The sequence below is a fragment of the Bos mutus genome, chromosome 11 (assembly GCF_027580195.1).
Source record: "Bos mutus isolate GX-2022 chromosome 11, NWIPB_WYAK_1.1, whole genome shotgun sequence".
Classification (NCBI taxonomy): domain Eukaryota; kingdom Metazoa; phylum Chordata; class Mammalia; order Artiodactyla; family Bovidae; genus Bos; species Bos mutus.
The window spans coordinates 81,388,275-81,401,680 of NC_091627.1; the positions used below are offsets into that span (position 1 = coordinate 81,388,275).

At 42.5% G+C, this 13,406-nt stretch overlaps 1 long non-coding RNA gene and 1 other non-coding gene across 5 annotated transcripts in view; both read right to left on the reverse strand.

Moving 5' to 3' along the window:
• The window catches only part of LOC138989908 (uncharacterized), a 145,355-nt gene extending 134,635 nt beyond the window's left edge, over nucleotides 1–10,720 (reverse strand). For all 4 annotated transcript variants that reach the window (XR_011466094.1, XR_011466090.1, XR_011466091.1 and 1 more), the window contains exons 1-2: nucleotides 10,584–10,720; nucleotides 8,333–8,395 (exon numbers count right to left, since the gene is read on the reverse strand). This is a non-coding gene — a long non-coding RNA (uncharacterized lncRNA). The remainder of the gene's footprint in view (nucleotides 1–8,332; nucleotides 8,396–10,583) is intronic.
• TRNAI-UAU (transfer RNA isoleucine (anticodon UAU)) lies at nucleotides 10,482–10,574 on the reverse strand. The gene is given in 2 exon segments: nucleotides 10,482–10,517; nucleotides 10,537–10,574. It is a non-coding gene; the product is annotated as a tRNA-Ile (tRNA).
• Nucleotides 10,721–13,406: the final 2,686 nt, after the last annotated feature.

Sequence of the window (13,406 nt, forward strand, 5' to 3'; positions counted from 1 at the left end):
AAGACAGTGAGTCAGTTAAGAAGCTACTGCAGAGTCCAAGCAGGAGACAATAGAAACTGTGGATAGAGGGGAAGGCAGGGCCCAGTATACCAAGAGGAGGGAGATTTGGGACTTGCTGATGGGTTAGATCTAGAGGGAGCAAAAGGGGATGATGAAGGCTACCACCGAAGCTTTTCACTTAGAATCCAGATGAATGGACGAAAGGACCATTTGTGGGATGGGAAAGACTAGGAGAGAAGCAGGTTTGGGAGGGAAAAAAAAACCAAGTGTTGTGCTTTGGATGAGTCATTCAAGTAGAGGCGGCAAGTGTGCTGGTAGCAGGGGCTGGGCTCTGTGCAAAGGCACAGGGGAGTATCTATGAACTTCATCCCCAGGCCAGTTTAAGAGCTTGAATGCTTGGATGCTGCCATTTCCTTCAGAAAGGAATTCTTATTAAGAAATTTGAAAAACCAGCCATCGATATAAAATAATGTTTTATACATAACATCAATAATAATTGCACGAGTCAAAATCCCTTTTGGTTACAAGTGAGAAACCCAATCTAACCAGCCATCGCAAAGGGGTACTTTTTTAGCTTGAACACTCAAACCACGGAAAGAGAACTGATGAAGCTAGTCTTCAGAATCAGAGACTCAAACGTTAGCAGACCTCTTCTTTTATTATTACTATTTATTTTTATTTTTGGCTGCACCGGGTCTTTGTGGCTTCACGTAGGCTTTCTCTGGTTGCGGCGAGCAGGGGCTACTCCTCATTGTGGTGCACGGGCTTCTCGCTGTGGTGACTCTATTGTTGCAGAGCACAGGCTCCAGGTGCTCAGGCTTCAGTAGTTGCAGTGTGCAGGCTCAAAGGTGTCTGGGCTCAGCAATCACGGCTCATGAGCCCTAGAGTGTGGGCTCAGTAGTTGAGGTGTGTGGGCATAGTTGCTCTATGGCCTGTGGGATCTTCTCAGACCAGGAGTCAAACCCACTTCCTGCATTGGCAGGCAGATTCTTATCCCCTGTTCCATCCCTGGTCGGGGAACTATGATCCTACGTGTTTTGCAGCCAAAAACCAAAACATGAAACAGAAGCAATATTAAAACAAACTTAATAAAGACTTTTTAAAAAAGACTGAATATGTCTGCTGCTGCTGCTGCTGCTGCTAAGTCGCTTCAGTCGTGTCCGACTGTGCGACCCCATAGACAGCAGCCCACCAGGCTCCCCCGTCCCTGGGATTTTCCAGGCAAGAACACTGGAGTGGGTTGCCATTTCCTTCTCCAATGCATGAAAGTGAAGAGTGAAAGTGAAGTCGCTCAGTCGTGTCCGACTCTAGCGACCCCATGGACTGTAGCCTACCAGGCTCCTCCATCCAAGGGATTTTCCAGGCAAAAGTACTAGAGTGGGGTGCCATTGCCTTCTCTGAATATTTGAAAGCAAGTCATATATCCCTCTTCAGCCTGCTCTTCTCTGGGAGCCATATTCCTTGGAGTCTCAATTCTGGTCATCACTGATGGCTTATTGTTATGGGAAATAAGAGGAACATCTAGTCCCTTGGATCATTAAGGTCAGGAGTTGTCAAGGGCTCCATGGGAAAAGGCAGGGAGCCAACAGAGGGGGAAAGATCCTCACCCCACCAGGCTTTCCCTCAGGATGAACCCTACACCACCCACCTGCCAAGGGGTTCTATTCCCAAAGGGCCCGCCAACCAACAGGGAACACAGAAACACTTAAAGAGAATTCAGTTTTACAGTTTACACTAAAAAGCAAAAAACAGATAGCAGAAGATTAATGAATTTAGAATAAAAAGTTGAAAGAAGGCTAAGCGGAAATGAATGCAAAGACCAGATATGAAAGGAAGGGTGTGTAATTAAAGTTAGAGAAGGAAATCTGCTCATTAACCAGAGTATTTAAAAGAATGAAACAGTTAAGACAGAACAAATTTTTAAAGATAAGAAAAATTAGGAAATATGAAGATAATAAAATAACTGGCTAAATAAAATGATTTTTCAAATGACTGAATATTATAAAACTAAAAGACTCAACAGAGATGGGTTAAGCTGAAGGCAGCAGGGCAGAGTCTAAGGGTCAGAAGGTGGAATCTTGTAGACTTTTTTAAGCCTGGGTTCTCTCCAGGGCAGCTCTGTGAGGTGAGGTCCTCAGCCAGCCATGCCTATGTCAGGGCCTCCAGTAAATTCCACTGCCTTAAATAACCACCGGGAAAAGGCATTAAGTGGTGTCTCCCCTGGAACTGGAACTGGAGGACATGAAAATGCCCCCTATAGCATCACTTGGCCCAGGTCCTTCAAGCATTGCTCTTATGATGTGAATTCTAGTGGCCTCATACACATGGACCATCATATCATAAACGCTCTTTAAAGATAATTTTTCATATATAATTTTATATACATATTATGCTTAGTTGCTTAGTCGTATCCAGCTTTTTGCGACCCTTTGGACTGTAGCCCACCAGGTTCCTATGTATGTTATATATAATATATGTATGATATTACATTTTATACATACTATAAATTACTATATATAAAATTAAATATAATCATACATATTTATATTTTATAGCTATCCAGTCCTCAGACCAGCAATCCCACATATAGAATCTATCTCAAAGATAAAATAGCAAAATATTCAAAACTTTGTAAACTTCACTGCAGCATCATCTACAAAACCAGGAGACTGAAAACATCCAACTGTTCATGAGTAGAGGACGAGCTGAATAAACAATGCTACATCCACAGGGACAGAATACTATGCGCTGTGATAAGGAATGAGGAAGAGTCCATTTTACAGCTTTGAAATAATCAGAATATACTACCTGTGGAATCAGCAATGAATATAAGGGCTTTTGAAAAAGAAGGAGAGGAAGTAGAATACAAACACAGATGTGTCTTTGCTTATGTTTTTTAAGAATAAATAATGGAAAGATATATCAAGAAAGCAATTTTTAAATTATCACCTATACAAAAAAACAAAGATGAAAACAGGATTAGGGGACAAGGTTTAGACTTCTTGGAGTAAACCTTGTTTTATAGTTTTGAGTTTAGAAGCATGTAAATATTTTAGATAAATTAAAACAGAGGAGGACATATGTATACCTGTGGCTGATTCATGGTGATGTGTGGCAGAAACTAACACAATATTGTAAAGCAATTATCCTCCAATCAAAAATTTTAAAAAAAGAGATTCCTAAAAATGTAAAACAAACTCAATCAAAAGGTATTTACTGAGTATCAAGTGGATAGCGTAGCCACAGAGAAAAATTACTTTAAACACAATACTTCAAACACTGTATTTTGCATATTCTTTTTCTTTTAATTTAATTTTTTTGGCCATACCAAGTAGCATGTGAGAACTTAGTTCCCCAACCGGGGATTGAACTCAAGCCGCTACAGTGGAAGTGCAGGATCTTAACCACTGGACCACCGGGGCAGTCCCAAAACACTGTATTTTGAATATGAACTAAGGACAAAAGAAATCACAAAGGAACCTTAAACTGTAAGCAATAATCTTATTATGAGAAATAACATATAATATTACTTTTAAACTATTATGAGGTATGATATAGCAAATAAATAATTATGTAAGAGTTGTAAAGAACTAGTATTTTTAGAGCAAGAGAAAAGCAATACAAATATAAAATCAAAGTGTATAAATTCTGTAATTTACATTTGAATTGGAAATATCACTATAAACTCGAGCTTTATTTTTCTCTCTTTTTTAAAAAATATTTATTTATTTATCTGGGCTGCACCAGGTCTCAGCTGGATCTTCACGCAGGATCTTCGATCTTCATTGCAGCAAGTGGGATATTTAGTTGTGGCAGGCAGGATCTACAGTTGTGGTAAGTGGGATCTAGTTCCCGGAGTAAGGGTCAAACCCAGGCCCCCTGCATTAGGAGGGTGGAGTCTTAGCCACTGGACCACCAGGGAAGTCCCTATTTTTCTCTCTTTAAAAAAATATGCACGTCCTAGTTCTGTCTATTGGAAAGGCTTGAAAATATGACAACCACAGAGTAGCAGTAAGGAACTCTAGCACACAGATTGTGCTCACCTAAATAACATTTCCCACCAAAAAGAACCAGGCTCTTAGGAGAAATGGCCAATTCCAGGATTGAGAGAAGACAAGTACAAAATGCACTTTGAAATATCTTGTTATGCCAGAAACATATCCTATCTCAGATTTAAGATTATGTCAAAAAGACCTAGGAGCCAACTTAATGGGACTTACCCTGGCCAAATATGGGACAAATTAAGCATCAACAATGGTAACAGGGTCAGTCATAGAATATAGGGTCAGGTAACAGAATCAAGAGTACACAACAATTGTAAACATTTATAAGGCCAGTAACAGAGCCTCCAACAACATGAAGAAGGAAAAGATGGAACTAAATGGTGAAACAAGAAAATCTATCATTGCAGCGGTTATTTTCATGCCCTCCTCTCACTAATAGCTACAACAAGCAGGCAGAAAAATCAAAGATACAGAAGGTTTGCAGACTCTATAACCAATTTGATATAACTGATATTGACAGAGCATGCTGCCCAACAGCAGCACAGTCCACACTCTCTTCAAGTGCACCAGAATCAGATGAAAATCAGGAAAGCAACAGAAAAAAAATCTATGAAACAAAAAACTAGATATGTGAAAGATAAATAAAAGTGGAAAACATCTTCTGAGTTTAATCAGGACAAAAAAACCCCACAAATGATCAGTATCAGAAGTTAGAGGGGACATCACTTACAGACTCTAAAAAGAAGTGAATATTATGAATAACTTTAAGTCAATAAATTTAACAAATGTAATGAAAAAGACAAAATTTTCTGAAAGACACAAAATGCCAAAACTCATTTAAGAATAAATAAATAAATAACCTGCATAGCCTCCATATTTATCTTACAAAAAAAAAAAAAAACACTGAATTTGTAGGGTTTTAAAAAATTTTTCCTACAAAGAAAACTGCAGGCCCACAGTACTTTACTAGTGAATTCTGCCAAATATTTAAGGAAGAAATAATACAACATTACAACCCTGAAAACTATAAAACATTGTTTACAGAAATTAAAGGCCTAAATAAGTGAAGATATACATCTTATTTATGGAATCAGAAGGCTCAACATTGTTAAGGAGGCAATTCTCACTGAACAGATTTGTAGAAATCCCAGGATATTTTCATACAAATTGGCAAACTAACCCTAATGTGTGTATATATAGTGTTATGTGTTGATTACTATAATCATATAAATATATATAACTTTATATGTGGTATGTATGTATTTGTATGATTACAGTAACCAATACATGACACCACACTGACATATAGCTCAATAAGATAGAATTAAGTCCAGCAAAAGACCAGCACAATTATGATCAATTCATTCTTGACAATCTGTGAAGTCAATTCAATCAGGAAAAGGTGTGCTTTTCAACAAACGGTGCCAGAATTGGATATCCATACACAAAAAAAGAAAAATTTAGACCTCTACTCACATCATACACAAAAGTGAACTCCTAAAGGTAAGAGCTAAAATAGAGAGTACAATCTTGGTGACTCTGGGTTAAGCAAAAATTTCTTAGCTATAACACCAAAAGTATCATCCATAATTGAAAAAATGGATAAATTGAACTTCATCAAAATTTAAAAGTCTGGTTTTCAAGAGACACCATTTAGAAAAACAAAACTCAAACCACAACTGAGAGAAATTATTTACAAAACATATACACAACAAAGGAATTATATCTAGAATATTCAAAAAGTCTTATAACTCAATAATAAAAACATGAATAACTCAATAAAAAACAGGCCAAAGATTTTAATAGATAATTCACCAAAGAAGATAACTGAATATTTAACAAGCACTAGAAAAGCTACTCAACATCATTAATGCAGTTCATTGTATGTCAAACATACCTTTTTTAAAAAGCTGTGAAATAAAAAAACTAATTGGTCACCTATGGGAATTGTTAGAGCATCAATACATTTTTCTAAAGATTAGTAGAGAAAGGAAGAGTCCAGCAATATTATTTAACCTTTTCTATGTGAATTGTGCTTTAGGAAAACCAAATAGTCTATGGAAAAAAAGGTTTTTTGTGTTTTTTTTAAGTAGCAGTCACAAATACAGAGGGAATAACAGAATTAGAAACCATTATTGAGTAATCCTTAATACAAAAATAATCCTAGACAGAGCATCAGCAGCTGCTAAAATCATTAGGTTAGAGGCTGATGTGGCATTTGGTAATGCATGGACCAGGCTGACCACACCTGAAATCATGAGCAAAAGCAGAACAACCAGCCATTATGTACTTTCCCTCTTGTGATACAATAGTATATAGTGCCACCTATAATCTTTTTTTTTAATTGAATCTTAATATTACCAAGCTTCTAGATCTAAATGTCAGGGGGATTGAAGAACTTTTGAAACGAGGCCTTGTTATTCAATTAGCCAAATTCTGTGGGAAATTCTATAAATCAACAAACAAATATCAGGGAATTCCCTGGTAGCCCAGTGGTTAAGACCCCAGGCTTCCACTACAGGGGACACAGATTCGATCCTTGGTGGGACAACTAAGATCCTACATGCTGCAGGGCCAATAATTAAAAATAAAATAAATAAACATCATAAATGAGAATGGGTAATTAGTATAAATGAAAAAAGAGAGATAGATTTAGATATTTAAGATATATTGATCAAATTTAGTGTGTGGACCTTGCTTGGCTCTTGATTCAAATAAACCAATGGTAAAAATACCTTTCAGAGCTAAGTGCAGACATTTGAACGCAGACAAGGTGTTAGATGATGTAGGGGCGCTATTATCAACCTTGTTTGGTGTAATAATGATACTGTGGTTATGCTCTTTTAAAAAGTGGCTACCTGTTGGGTATACATACTGAGGTATTTACAAGTCAAATTAAACCATAGCTGGGATTTCCTTTAAAATATTTTGGTGACTATGGTAGGGGAAAATGTTGTGAGAATGAGATAAATGACAATTCTCAAAAGTAGTGATGGATGGATACATATTAAATATATATATATATATATATTCTCTACTTTTAAATACACTATTTTTTCTACTTTGGATATGTTTGAAATTTTTCATAATAAAGAACTGGGGATTTTGTTTGTTGAATTTTAAATAGGTTGTGTTCACATAGGTTATAGCCATCAGGGTGAGTTCAACATGAGTATTCCCTATCTTTACCCACACACTCAATGACTGTGGGTCACAAATGAGAGGAATGAGTCAGTGGTGAAGAAAACAGCAAAGCAAGTGAAGTGGGCAGAACAGTGGCAGCTGGTACCCACCTCTGTGTTTGGGATGAGTGGGGAGTTGTAGGACCGTGACAAACGGAAGATCACAAACATGCTCATCCAAAGGGGAGGAAAATGTTGCCATGTGGGAATAAGGGCTTGAGATGGACAACTCTTCTAATTTTTCATTGAAAACTTGAAATCTAGGCATTGCAGTAAAACCTCCGAATGTACAGGCAAATGATTATAATTTTTTCAACACTTTACAAGTCAGCGCTAGAAATCCAAATAAAACCTGTCTGGAGGCTAGATTTGTTCCACACACTGCTGTTTTATGATCTCTGACACCACACCATGTAATGCATTATGTAGTAATGCATTAATAATCGGATGACATTCTCAGCAGTTGAATCACAGGGCCAGGACGACTGAGGTTGTGCATATCCGATATGCCCAGATTCTTTATATGCAAACAGCTGTTAAGCCAGGCACTGACCACAGTGAACTCTGAACTGAACACAGGCTTACAATTATCTCTATCAAACTGCATCTTGTCACTTGTCAGAACATTTGTCTCTTATTCTACCTTCAAATTCTACTGAATTTGCACTCCCTTCCAGCTCTTTGTATCACACACAATTTTAATTAGCCTGTTCAAAGCCATCTACAAAGTTAATGTCAACCTGTGTGTATAGTTCAGTGGAGTTCAATGGGTGGGTCAGGCTTCCCTCCGGCTAGACATCTACAGATATTCAGCTATAACTTCACCCTGCCTTCTGAGTTTATCCACCTCATATTTATCCATCTTCCTCCCTACATACAGGTCTAATCCACTAGTTTTGTGGTGATAGGAATGCCACCTCCTTATACCTGTATATGTAGTACTTTATGGTTTTTATATCATGTTTCCATAATTTTCTGACTCGATCTTTATCACCCTTCACAACCTTTAAAAGTCCTATCAACCTCACAGTAAGACACTGACCTACAAATCTGCCAGTGGTCTATTTGTTTGTTTGTAATCCACTAATAATCTATCTGGTGATTTCTAGCTTAAATAGAGCAAAGACAACTAATTTAGCTTCTTACCTTCCCACTTCACCGCCTCACCAGAAAAAGAGTTCCCCAAACCACCATCATTCCAGCAATAACCTGTAGGGACAGAAACAATATTTAAGAGGAAGAATGTTCTAACCGTTAAGAGTTGACAGAAAGTGGAATGCATCACCTTGAGAAGAAATGACATGCTGATGCTAAAACTTTTCAAATAGTAGCTGGGATTTTGTAGAAGGGATTCCCAATGTGGACAGGGGGTTGGGCAGAATGACCTTTCATTTGTTTCTGTCCACGTGGGGGGCCCAGTCCATGCTCAACTCTTAGCTGACCTCTTGGAAATATCTGACCAGTTCTTGCAATGATAACCTCTGAAAGTTAAAAATTATACACTTGGCAAATGTGACTGTTCTTACGCTTTGTACATTTTAACATTAATTTCCTTCTTAAAAATTTTTCAGCAAATGTTTTTAAAATGCCAGCCTTTTCTCTATTCAAAACTGGAAAGAATCCACACAATGGAATATTATCCAGCCATAAATTAAAAAAAAAAAAAAAAAAGAAAGTACTGATACAAGGTAGAACAGGATGAATCTTGGAAAACATTGAAAGAAGCCAGTCACACATTATGATTCCATTATGATTCCATTCATATGAAGGTCCAGAAACGGGGAAATGTAGAGACAGAAAGTAAATTAGTGATTATTTAGGGGTGGGGTGGGGTCATAGCTGAAGGATACACGATTTCCTACAGAGTTGATAAGAATGTTTTAAAATTGACTGTGGTGATTGATGGTTGCACCTATCTGTGAAAGTACTAAAATCCACTGAACTGCAAACTAAGTGTGTGAATGGTAGGGTATATGAGTTATATCTCGATAAAGCTATTTAAAAAATAATAAGCCAATTTTTTGTGTCGGGGTGGCGGGATAGATATTTGTTTCCAGGTTGGCTAGATTTCTAAAGGGGAGCGCTCACCATCTGCAGAGGATGAGCCTGTGAGCGAAAGCGTCTGGTCCAGCCAGGTTAGGTGACTGGGCGGACTTTGTCACATTCCAGGTGGTGTGGGGCTCCCCTTTCGGAACCGGGGGCTGGGGTTAGTAGCCGAGGAGACAGAGCTCCGCCCACTTTCTCAGAGCTTTCTAGGTCTTTCTTCTCAGCACCCTGGTAGTATTTCCATCCCAGGAGTTTACTAGCACACTTCATAAAAACAGCTGAAACCACGCTTAGAGAACGCGTCCGGGAGGCCTCTCAACCCAGCTACTCTTGTTCCCCACTTCGCCCCACCTCCCGGGGATGTGGGGCGCCCCCCGCCCACCCATCAGCTAGCAAAGCGGGCCCCATGCCTCAGGGGTGCGTTCACGTGCTGGAACATTCCAAATCCAGCTGGCAGATTTCCTGCTTCCCGGGGGTACTTCTGAACTTGGGGTGTGCGGCGGGCAGGAAAGGATATCCCTAGAAAACGTCTGTTCTCCCGCCTGCCAGCGAATTCCACCCCTCCTGACTGACACCGGGGAGAAGGGGCACAAATGGAGAGGAAAACGCCCAGGCACTTTTCCCAAACTCCGCAGATCCGCCCAGGGAGGCCTGGAGGCCTGGGGAGGGGAGAAGGGCCCGCCGCCTAGAGGCTCTGAAGATCCGAGGGAGGGGGCGACGACTAGTTAGTAGTAGTTAAAAAGGAGGAAAGCGACCGCTCCTGCTCTGGGCTTCGCGGGAGTGGTCGCTCGGCTCCCGCCCCGCCACCCAACGCGCACCCCGCCGCTCCTGGTCCTGGGTAAGGGGCAGCGGCCGGGAACCGGCTCCGGGAGCTCGGGCAAGCCCCGTAGAGAGGGCGCCGGAATTTTCGATGACGAGACCCAGGTAGGGCCCCATCACCGGTGCAGCGCCCCTGTGGTCCACATCCCCGGTATCGGGATCCGGGATTGGATGCCGTTAAAGGAAATGCCTAGGGAGAGGGAGCAGCAGGTAAACGTCCGGGTTCGGGCAGCTGGATGGTTCGCAGGGGCAACAAGTAGCTTGGAAAGCGAGTAAGAGGGGCGGATACGAGCGGCTTCCTGCCTGCAGAGGAGCAGAAGACGCACGCAGGGTAGTCAGAGACAGGAACTGAGGAGTGTAAAGAGAGTTTGATTCGTTTCCTTGAGCACGGAGGTAAAAGTGGGGAACGTGCGGGTATCCAAAAGGGTCATGCTCCAGGTGAGGCTCGAACTCACAACCTCGGCATTGCTCTGCATGTACTGCTGTATAAGTACCGCGCGCTAACCGATTGCGCCACTGGAGCTCCGCTTACCCCGCCTCGCGATGGCTCTATCAGGGTTTACTCAGGCCCCGTGCGGGCCTCTGCGGAGCATGCGCGCCTTCGGCTCGCGGCACGGCGGGAACTAGCCGGGGCCCAGAGACCCCGCAGCTTCCGGTCCGGCAGCTCCGGGCCAAGTGAAGGCGGGGAGGCTGCGGAAGTCTCCGTCTGGAATGGCGGGGTCGTTTGTCAGGGCCGTGTAAAGAGCTCAGCCCGCCTCCCTGAGCAGCGCGGGAGGAGGAGCCCTGGCCGCTGCGGTCTTAAAACCACCTCCGCGTCCTTGGTGTGGAGCTTCGCCTGCCGGGAGCAGACCCCGCGAGGAGCCGGTCTCACACGGGAGACAGGCTGCGGCCGGTGGGCGGGCCTTGTTGCGAGGGATGGAGCGGGGCGGCCTGGGCTCCGGGGCCGTAGATGTCCCGGACGACTGTCCCTGCCCCGTGCTCCAGCCTGCCTGGTGAGCAGGAAGACCCCACCCCCTAACCTGCGCTCTCTGGAAGTCGGTGGGAGCCGGGAAACCCGCGAACGAGCGAAGCCGGCAACCGCCGGTTGAGGCTCCAGAGTGCCGGGGCCGAAGTGGCCTTCGAGCTTCCAACACGGGACTGGGCGGGGATTTTACCGTCAGACCCTTGTTGTGTCCCGAAGGCTTTCTACTGCCCCCTACTCTGTTCTGAGTGGGGTGCTCGGGCACTCAGGCTGAAGAAGTGTCCCCGAAATCGTATCAAGCCACTGGCGTTCCGGGGACACGATGATAGCCCGAGTCTTCAAGAGGCTGCAGGCTAGGGTCCCACGTCTTTTGTTGGGCCACACAATGTATGTTTTGTTTAAAGCGAGTTCCTAATATGTAAAATCAAGAGGTCTCATACAAATATCTGGATATCCATTTCTTTTTTGAAAGCGGAAAGTGTAAACCATACCCAGGACTGAATTATGACTGTCCCGCCCCCTATGCACTTCGTCTTTGTGGGCCCCTTTCTGCATAAAAAAAAATAATAAAATTTTAAAAATTATGTTTTGCTGCTATAAAACACAAATATAATCCAGGCTGTATTTATCGTTACATTTATTATATTTTTTCTGATCTCAAAAATTTTTTAATGTAAACATTCTGGAGAGTTCTAGGCACTGTGTCTGTTATCCTCGATAGATAACTCTAGTGGGGACCTCTGGGAGTTTATCAGCAGCCTCCTCCACTAAGTCCCCCGACCCCTTCCCTCTCGGATTCCTTTCATCGATTGTCTCCTGCGCCTCTGTTGGCATGTTGGTCACCCTGTTTGATGATCTCTGCTTTCCTGGGAGAGCCAGGACAACAAACAAGAGAACACTATGTCAATAAATTTCAGAACCATCACGAGCAAGGGATGGGGGCAGAATAATGATCATGCATAATCACCGTGATGAAGGGAAGGTAAGTGTTAAGTTGCTCAGTCTTGTCGGACTCTTTGCGACTCTATGGACGGGCTCACCAGACTCTTCTGTCTTTGGGATTCTTCAGGCAGGAATACTGGAGCCGGTTGCCATTTCCTCCTCCAGGAGATCTTCCCAACCCAGGGATTGAACCCCTACATTGCCGGCGGGAACCTTTACCGTCTGAGCCGCCAGGGAAGCTCAATCACCTTGATGGTGATGACTGTCATTAACAGATTGTGTTTGGGTGATGAAGTCAAGAGTAGGACTGTAGAAAAGCCTTGAAATTGGAGCAGAAGAGACTGGAATGATCAGGCAAAGGCCGAGGTGACAGACACAGGCTCTGTGTAAGGAAGGGGCCTCTGAAGGGGGTGTTTTCAGGAAGGTCAATGCTTTGTGCACACTGTGTTATGCACCCAGGGAAAGGAGAGGAGTAAGCCTCTCCAGATGGTTTGTGAACGATGGGAGATACGCATCCAGAGCTCAAGAAGGATGGTCAACACCCCTGCAAGATCCCTTCAGGTACCAGGCTGATGGTGGAGGCAGAGCTGTTTACAAAATGCCAGGATTAGGGCTCCTTGGAGCCCACTCTGCCGGGTCCTTGGTAAATCAAGGACAGCAGAGAGTGAGCCTTTGAAATAAGTCCCTCCTAAAACACGGAACAAACTCTAAAGGTAAAGGCATAATTTGCCCACAGGTGGGAATAATTTTTCCCCTAAATTGAAAGGGGTTAATTTCCTGAAAGACAAGAAAATAAGTTATGGACTCAAACACAGCATCTTCTCAGATCCAGTAGCATTTGCAGAGTCTGCTCGTCCTTGCTCCTAGCTCCTCAGGTGGAATATTTCTGGTGAACTATAAGGAGCAAAGATAGCCCCTGGTGGTCCAACTTCCCTTTTCACGCTTCACTTTCAGATCTTGTAATGGTTCAAGCAGATACTGCTTTGTATGACACCCTTTACAGTTTTGGTTCAGCAGATATTAACTGACTGTATTGCACAGGAACGGAAGGCAACACCTAATACAGCTTTTTAGAACTAAAATAGTTTAATCCCCAAGGAAATTGGGGCTCTAACGGAGGAAGCTGGTGAGGGCAGTGCTAAACCTAGAGAGGGTAGTGTCAGAACCTCTGCTACTGGAGAGTTTTCAGCAAGAAGGAGTATCCTGAGACCTTCAAACCACTTAACCTCAGACACACCCATCCTGAAGAGCACTGAGCTAAGAGTCTGAGTCTGGCCCTCCCTGGCTGTGCGACTTTAAGTAAATCTCTTACCCTTTCTGGGCCTCAGTTTCCTCATTTGTAAACTATGAGATCTAAACCAGAGTTTTCTATCCTATCTTGACTGGAGAATTCCTTTTACCATGTATACTCTTGACAACAGCTTGTGCTGATTTAATCATATAATAATTTGT